We start from the raw sequence: 9,661 nt of genomic DNA on the forward strand, positions 1-9,661 counted from the left end.
GGATAAGTCACTATTCCCCATTCTGGCCACACCAGGATGTAAAGAATTCTTCTCAAGATGTGACGTCGACTTTTGTTCCACTATCTACCACCCAACTAGTCACTCAGTTGTCAAATTTATGGACTCCTGCTCTGGTTCATGTGACATTGAATTAGTTAATGGTTTTTGTTTGCTCATCAAATATTTCATTCATGTTTGTCTTCTGGTTACTGAAAATATTTTTTAATATGTTAGTTTTCTTCACAACGATAAAATTTTATGTTGTCATATCTCTTCGGGGACTTGCTTATCATTGGCTTCTGATTTGTGTTTTTCTTGATCATGTTTCTCTCTCTTGACTCAACAGCCAAAACATGTGACTATGAGGTAGATGTTTCTTGAGATCTCTGCATCATCTCTTCATTCAAGATGTCACTCTTGATGAAGTCCATACTCACGACTTCTTCAAGTGTTGAGTTTGTGAGTGATACCTTCAGAGTCTCCCAAAACTTTGGTAATGAAGTTAGCACAATCAGAGATATCACATCGTCATCATGTTTTATGCTCATATTTGATAACTGCTCCACGAATCCTTGACTGTCTTTCAGATAATCTGCGACCAGAGTTCCTTCTTTGTATGAACCTGGACAAGTTTGCTCAAATATAATAATTTGTTGTTGCCAATTTTGGAGGCATATAGCGTCTCCAATTTCCTCCAAAGCATACGGGCATGTGTCTCATTACAAATGTGATTATACACGTTGTCATCGACAAATTTTCGGATGTATCCGAAGATTTGCTGGTGCTCAAAGTTCCGTTCGGCGTTTGATTTATCATCTGGTTTAGACTACCTAAATATCGATAGGTGCATCTTGGTGACGAATAGAAGATCATTTATCTTACTTTACCAAAGTTGATAATTAGAGCCATTAAAGCTAATCATCTTGCTTGTGCATACCTCCATCTTTGTTACAACTACCAACAAATTGATAGACAAATCTTGAACACAAAAGAACCACTTCCCTAATACTGTCTAGAAAGTCTTTTTTGATGTGAAAGTTCAAACCAAGATACAACCACAAAGCATACGAGAACTTCCTATAGTATTTGAAAACCTCACTCTGATACCAGTGGTTGAGATATCAGGGAATACTTGAGGTATCATTGAAGCGGAACATCACAAGTAATATCAACAAAATTGAATAAGATGAACACCGATATTTATAGCGATTCACCTCAAAATTGGGTTACGTTCACTCTAATTGTAAGGTCTAAAATCAAGACAACATAATCCAACTGCATGCAAATCTAGAGAAAATGAATAATAGCTAATTAATTGATTTTAATTGCTAAATTGATTATGTTGTTACGTTTATATGATTTTATAGTAGTTGTCTACTTGAATGCATTAAAATGTACTTTTAAAGGTTATTCGAGTTGCGATCGAGGAACGGAGACCGGTGGCTGAAAAATAGAAAATATTTTTATTAAATAATTGTTTTAATTATTTAAAATAAGGTTGATGCGTTTTCTTATTTTTGAAAATAAGGAGTTTTGAGGTGATTTTATACATCGGGACGTAATTATTATCGGTATACGATTTTCAACAAAAATACGAACGTTTTAACAACCCGACTAATAATTTCACAAAATTTCCTAAACAAAATAATTTTTAAAAGTACTAATGGGCTTATTGGGCCTAACTAAACTTGTTAATGGGCCTATGCTACTATTAATGTTTTAATTAATATTTAAAGTACAAAACCCACCCCCTACCATTTATTATTCACACGCCTCTCACCCCAATATTTTACAAGACTCCTTTTTCTCCCAACCACACGGCACACACACAAAAATTGTCAAGGAAATTCAAGCCAAGGTCGTTCGTCGCCGTCCTTCGATTCGTCAACGTTTGTTCCTGCGTTAAATACGCAAAGCCACGCCATATTTCTTCCATTTTCCCGTCTATCACACCCTAGTATTTATTTGATCATGAATTGCATGAAAAAGAAGTTTCACTTTTATTATTTTCGTGTATGCATTAATATGAATTTTTAAAGCATGGTTGTTGATCCAAAACATTATTTATATGTACATGAAGAAGCTGCCATGATTAGAGATTGAATTTGGGTTGTTTTTACACGATTTTTAAGAGTCCTAAGTCACACGACAACAGGATGCACACGAAAACAAACAAGCTGGAACCAACCGAACAATCTAAGGGCCAAGGCGATCGGTGTCAAGGATTAACCATGCATGGCTTGGCTTGGTTGCGACCAGGGCTGGGCTAGGGACGTGGTTGTGTTAGGGAAGGAGTCCTAACCACGCTAGGACTCGAGAGACATGGCTGGGGATGAGTCCTAGCAAGCTAGGACTCCACCCGAGAGGTTGCACGTGAAGTGCAGGAGCATGCGCAGGCTAGGTCCCTGTGGTCCTAAGAGGGTGCACAAGGGTCTGGGCTCGGGGCTGGCTCCGTGGCTAGTCCTAGGCGAGAAAACGTAGAGTCCTAGTGCTAAGGGGTTCTCGGCCGTGGTTTACTACTGATGTGAGAGGCTTCGGTTGAAGCTCTGGTTTCTAGTACTAGGGGTTCTGAGGGTCAGTAGAGGGTCTGGTTTGAAGATGGCTCAGGGTTGTTCGGGTTTGGTTCGGCGAAAACGTAAGTTGGCTCAAGGGTTTTATTTGTGGTTCGAACTAGGGTTTCTTTATGGGATAAAGTTTGAAACATGGCTCAACGGGGGTCAAGTCATGGTTCACGAGGGCTATATAAATATTAAAAGTCTAAATTTTAAGATTTAGAATTTTATATTAAAGTTTGATTTAATTCGTGATTAAAACACATTAATATGTTATAATTAAATAATAAATAAAAAGCCATTGACTTAAGCCAAATGAAAATACGAGAAAATTAATGTAAGCTTAAATAATTATTTGGGATGGTCTAGAGTCAACAGAATTAAGAAAATGTCAAAATCGTGAAATTTTATGTCTAGGGATAAAACAATAATTTTACACCCGAAAATTAGTAAACGTCATGGCAGTGCTCTGATTGCTATTTTATATGTTAAAATGATTATTTTGCATGTTTGTGGAATTTTATGATGAAATGATAACATTAAAAGACATGTTTAATGCTTGGTTTAAAAGAAAAACGTTATATGCATGTTTAATTTTTATAATTGATGAAAATACGAAATATTGAATAAGTAAAGTAATCGTGGCTAATACGATGATATGTAGGCCTAGGCTCAGTTGACGAGTGAGAGTGTCGGTGATGTCCCCACCGCCCAGTACTGTGGTTACATGTAGATGGATTCATCGCCCCAATACGAATACGAAAGTCACAATTAACGATCTGAATTCAACGAAAGGAAAATGAAATACGTATATGAATATGATGAATATGAATATGTTTACGATGATATGAAAATGTTTATGTTTATGTTTGTGCATGATTAGGGATGTAATCGAGTCGAGCCGAGCCGAACTCTTGAATGTTTGAGCTTGGTTCGTTTATAATCGAGTCGAGCTCGAGCTTTATTTAACGAATATATGCATGGCTCACGAGCTTATTCAAGCCTTTATCGAGCCTAAACAAGCTTAATAAATATGAATTATACATTTAGATTTTCATTAAATTAATTAAAAAGTAAATTATATATTTAAAAAAAAATATATTATTCTTATTAAAATTTGTAAATTTATTATAATAAATAAATTTAATAGATTTTTCTATATATTTCATAAATAATATGCAAAATCAATAAATCAAATATCAAAACTATTATTTTTTCATCTAAAAGATTACTCATGAACTTACCAACGAACATGTTTATGAGCTAACGAGCCGAATACTGTAAAGCTTGAGTTTGGTCTGTTTATCTTAACGAGCCTCATTAAACGAGCTCAAACAAGCTTTTATCGAATCGAGCTTCGAATAACTCACAAACGGTTTGATTCGTTTATATCCCTATGCATGATCATGAAAATGTTATTTTACGTAAAAGTATTTTCACTGTTACATGTGATCTGTATACGTAGTACTTGTTATCAAGATTATGGTTTGCTGAATCTTTAGACTCACTAGATGTGATTGATGCAGGTGATTATGATAATAATGTTAATAGAGGTCTTGATGGTTGATCTGACTGGACTGGAGGTGCACATAACCTGAGGACCAACGCTAGTTTTTCGCACTAGACTAGTTTAGGATTAATGATTTTTAAGTTTATGTTAAAAATATTTTTACAACTTTGATTATGTTTTGAGTGATTTTTGAGAGACTATTAGATTTAAAAATTTTGCTAATTTAGGATTTGAAAACCATTGACGATTTTATGGTTTTGATTATGTTTAAAATGGTGCAAAATATTTTTATAAATATATATGAGTATTTCGGCCGAATTAATGGAGTGTAAATAAAAAATTTATAGTAATTTTTAAGAAAACGAGTAGTGAACGTTTCACTAATTCTCTCAAAGAGTTCACGTATATATTAATAACAAAGAAGACATGAAAATTAAGAATACAAATTATTTCACTCAGAATACTCTGATTTAAACACTCATTTCACACTAAATCCTCTATTTCACTTCTGCATTTGTGATTGTAGATGAGAGTATTTTTCTGTTTTTGGTGTGATGAAGAATGAATATTTATAGTTAAGATATGAGAAATTAAAAAAATTATACATCACATTACATACATAATCAAATATAACATTTTTTACTAATTCAAACCATGTATTAATTATTTGTAAAAAAATATGTGCTTTGAATTCAAAGTTGGCTTGATTTGAAGAAATAGCTTGATTTCTTAGCAATGGCGGCGTTAGGCATCGTGTTCAGAAAAGTTGATGAAAATGATCTATGTTGATAAGATGATTGTGGTTTTTCAAGTTCTTTCCTATTTGGTGGTGGTGAGCGAGGGTGCTGACGATGATGGTAGTCCATACACAAACCATTCTGCCCTGCTCAATTTCTATCCTTAGGCAGCATTGTGGATTTCGGCCGCCTGGCGGCGGAGGCAAGATGATTTGTGTATGGATCTCGACACCTTTGACTTTCAAGGAAATATAATGTCGAGCTAGAGACAGAAAATTCGATTCATTATAAAGTCTTGGTTGATTATCATAATCGATTGAGAGAGACTATCAAGCTTGCTAAGAAATAATTATGGTGATGGAGCCCGATGTTCCAGACCAAGTAGACGACATTGACCGACTATCTTAATACATTGATAGTTTGGAAAATATTTGATCTGTCATAGGTCGGTCAATTATTTTGCTGAATAAATAATATTATTTATTAGTTTATCCATTGTTTATGGTCGCTATGTGCTACAACTTTGATTGTTGCACATCCAATAATAGATTTTCCATAAGTAGTATAATTTTATGAGTGCAAGTGTCATATCCAAAGAAAAATTAATGAAATTACAAGTTCAATATAATATATATATATATATATATATATATATTAACTTTTAATGATGGATCCAAAGGTCCTGGACCAACAATTGATAGTGGGCTAGGAAAGAAGTAATTAATTGAAGCCAGGAAAGGAGTGATTAATTAATGTGAGGCCCAAGAGAATATGGTCATTTGGTGATTAACCAAATAATTAGATGGTCCTGTCGTGAAATTTAATCTTTCTCGGATTCATAGTATGTTAAAAAGCATAATTTCAAATATAAACTCGAGTTTTGGGGGGTAGCGATGTAATTTACCACAAAGCATATGACCGTTCAAAAATGGCAGGGGCATGCAATAGGTCCAAACCGAACCGAAATTATCGAAATTGAACAAATCGATTTTTTTTTTGAGCAACTGATTTTAGCTATTAAAATCGAATAAATCGAACTAATAAAATATTGGTTATTTCGATAAATTTTTTTTAAAAAATTTAAAACTATTTTTTTATTTTTTAAACTCTTTATCTAATTTTATTAAATTCAAACACTCGATAAAATAAAATAATAAATTGTGAAATAATTATAATGATTTAGATTTATAATAATAAAATTGGACATTTATTTAAAACTTAATATTTTTTTTAGATATGTTTAAAGTTCAATACAAAAATAAAAATTATAAAATATCAAGCCCAACAGTATATAAAATAATGATTTAATAATTTTTATTATTTTGTTTTATATTTAAAATTGAAATCGATTAAATGGATTATTATTAATATGTACAAGTAAAATAGTGATTAAAAAATTTATGATTATTTATTAACTCAATAAAAGTTTAACAAATATTTTTTATATTTTAATAAAAATATAAAACAAAATCTTATTTTAAATTCGTCTCAAATCTCAATCCAAGCGCCATTAATTTCTTTTTCATTTACCCCTTTTGGCCTTTTGTTCCATGATTTTTAAACCCTAATTTCTTTTAGGGTTGTCGAAACCGAGGTAAGTTCAATTCTGTATGGTTTACTATTGTTGTTGTTTTTAAAGACCAGGGGGTTTCTTAGCTGATGAATCGAAGCCTGGGTCTTTTACTTTGTAAATTATGTATCCACGTTAATGATATTTGTGTATACCAAATTGGGGGGTTTGCATTTAGGAAATGAGGCAATCGATTGGATTTTACAGCATAAAAAGCCCTCGAATTCGAGGGGTTTTTAACGCATTTTGTACCCTAGTTTTGATTTTCATGTTCTACAATGGTGGGATTATGTCTAGAGGTGTAATTCCTTTTGGGATGGATAGGGTCTCGGTGATTCGCAGGGAAATTGTAGAATTAAGTATTGATTCTCCAGTTAATTTGAATGGCTCCGATCCGGATTATCTAGATGTAAAGAAACCTGAACTCTGCGCTGGATTGGTTGATCACAAGGGCTATAATAGTAGTTGCGAGTTCTTGAAAGCTCACCCTCCTGACACCCTCAGAGCAAGTCAGGAGGGCTCTTAGATTACACGAAGTTTTATTATTGTGATTAGGGATGTAAACGATACAAACCAAACCAAATAGTATCAGGCTTGAGCTTGGTTTGTTTAAAATTATTTGAGGCTCGAGCTCGAGCTCGATTCGAGCTTCTATTATCAGGCTCGAGCTCGGTTTGTATTGAAATTACTGAGCTCGAGAAAAGCTCGAGCTCGCCTCGTTAAAAGCTCGTTTAGCATGTTAATCAAGCCAGGCTCGAGCTTGATTCATTAATAGCTCGTTTAACATGTTTAACAAGCCTGACTTGAGCTCGTCTCGTTTTCGAGCTCGATAAGCATAGAATTGAGCTCGAGTTTGAATCGAGCTTGTTAAAAATTAAATATATCTATAAACTAATTTTAAATCAGACATAAAAATGTAAATTCATTCATAAATAACCAAAACGACACAAATAAGAGCTAAAAAAAACATAAATCAGTATATTATTGAACATTCCAAAATCATGTTTGCGAGCCACCTAAACGAGCCGAGCTCGATCTCGAGTACGAGCCACCTAAACGAGCCGAGCTCGAGCTCGAGCTCGCGAGCCTAATATCGAACATGCTTGCGAGTTCACGAGCCGAATATCCTTAGACTTGAGCTTGGTTTGATTAAATTTTCGAGCTCAAAATCGAGCTTGGGCTTGGTTTGATATGATTAACAAACAAACTCAAACGAGCTTTTTATCGAGTCAAGCTTCGAATAGCTCGCAAACGGTTTGGTTCATTTACATCCCTAATTGTGATTGTGGCGAGCGTGCGTGGACATATCTCATGTTGGGTGTCTGGCTTGCTGCATTGTTTTATCTTTTAGGAAACACTGCAGCTGATTTCTTCTGTTGTTCATTACAAAAGCTTTCGAATTTATTGAAGTTTTCTCCTACTGTTGCCGGGGTTACTCTGCTGCCTCTAGGAAATGGAGCTCCTGATGTGTTTGCAAGTATTGCGGCTTTCGTGGGGACTGGTGCTGGAGATGTGGGCCTTAACAGTGTTCTTGGAGGGGCTGTCTTTGTAACTTGCATTGTTGTTGGGGTTGTTTCCCTTTGTGTAGCCGATCATGATTTTCAGATCGATAAGAAATGCTTTATAAGAGATATATTTTTTTTTATGGTTTGAATAATGGCCCTTTTGTTGATATTGGTTGTTGGTACAGTGAGTGTCAGAACCGCCATTGCTTTTTTATCTATTTATGTGGTGTATGCCATTGTTGTTGCCGCAAATGAGGTTCTGAGGGAACAAGCTCAGAGATTGAAATTGGATGCTGTCACCCCTTTGCTTCCGGTACGAGGAAGTATATTTTCTCAGGGAACTCAAGAGGATGAATCCATGTTTAGCCCGTTGCTTGATCTTGAAACCGACGATGATGGAGCTCTGTCTCATTCAACCCTCCCACAGTGGATGTGGGCCTCTAATGTTGCGATCTACTCAAACCAAGTTTTGAAGATTCCTGATGGCGATAAATCTTTGTGGGGTAGGAATGATGAAGACTCGGGAATGGAATACCGAGCTTTCTCTTATTCGAAGCTATTTGCCCTGTTGGAGTTGCCTTTAACAGTTCCAAGACGACTCACTATTCCTTTAGTGGAGGAAGAGACTTGGTCAAAGTTTTATGCTGTTGGCAGTGCTTTGTTGGCACCAGTTCTACTTTCATGTATATGGAGTTCACAAGACAATGTAAGTTCTGAAAGTAGAATAATCGGCTATCTTCTGGGTGTTGCAGTTGGATGCACGCTTAGTGTTCTTGCATATAACCACACAAGATCAGATCACCCACCCCAGAAATTCTTACTACCTTGGGTTTTAGGAGGGTTTTTTATGAGCATTGTCTGGTTTTACGTGATTGCAAATGAGCTCGTTGCTCTGCTAGTAGGACTAGGTGTCATTTTTGGTATCAATCCCGCCATCCTCGGTTCGACTGTATTGGCTTGGGGGAACTCGATGGGTGATTTGGTTTCAAACGTTGCATTGTCGATGAATGGAGGGGATAGCGTGCAGATTGCCATGTCGGGATGCTATGCTGGTCCTATGTTCAATACGCTTATTGGATTGGGCATCTCAATGCTTCTTGGAGCCTGGTCTGCACAACCTGGTTGGTTAAAAATCCCACAAGATACGAGTTTGTATTATACCCTTAGCTTTCTCATGTCAGGACTTGTTTGGGCACTCGTCGTGTTGCCAAGGAATGGCATGCGTCCTAACAGGATGCTGGGAGCTGGCCTTATCACAATTTATTTGATATTTCTCTCTTTTAGGGTGGCTACTGCATTGGGTTTGATTTCGTTTGCTGATTTTAGTTGACATAATGTACTGACAGCCTTGAATATTCTTCAAATGTATCTTTAAAAAAAAATGTAACACGTGGTAGTGGATGTTTCGCATTATAGTCTGTGTTCGTGTGGAATACATGTTTGCTGTGCTTTGCTCCCATGCTCCTAATCTCCTAGTAAAAATCATCTTTTCGGGAACTAGGGATATTAGAATTATATAATTTCTTGATTTTTTTTCCTCTTATTGGGGACAAATTCTCTTTGAGTGTTCTTGAATTCTTGTTTTCTCAGTTGGTATTTGGTACCGGTCGTGTTTGATGGTTACGCTAAAGTCTTGAATGAGTTCCATCTATTTTCATGTCCAATGTGTAGCATTAACTTAATTTGAACCTCCCCTTGATTGTCCAAATCCTTGTCTCCTCATATATAATCACAGCACATAACAATAAATGTGACGTTCCAGATTCGGATTCGACGACATTTTCAAT

At 35.5% G+C, this 9,661-nt stretch overlaps 1 pseudogene; it reads left to right on the forward strand.

Moving 5' to 3' along the window:
* Positions 1–6,313: 6,313 nt before the first annotated feature.
* Positions 6,314–9,331, forward strand: LOC142546133 (cation/calcium exchanger 4-like; annotated as a pseudogene).
* The last annotated feature ends 330 nt before the right edge of the window (positions 9,332–9,661 follow it).

This window comes from Primulina tabacum, chromosome 1 (assembly GCF_025594145.1).
Source record: "Primulina tabacum isolate GXHZ01 chromosome 1, ASM2559414v2, whole genome shotgun sequence".
Lineage (NCBI taxonomy): Eukaryota > Viridiplantae > Streptophyta > Magnoliopsida > Lamiales > Gesneriaceae > Primulina > Primulina tabacum.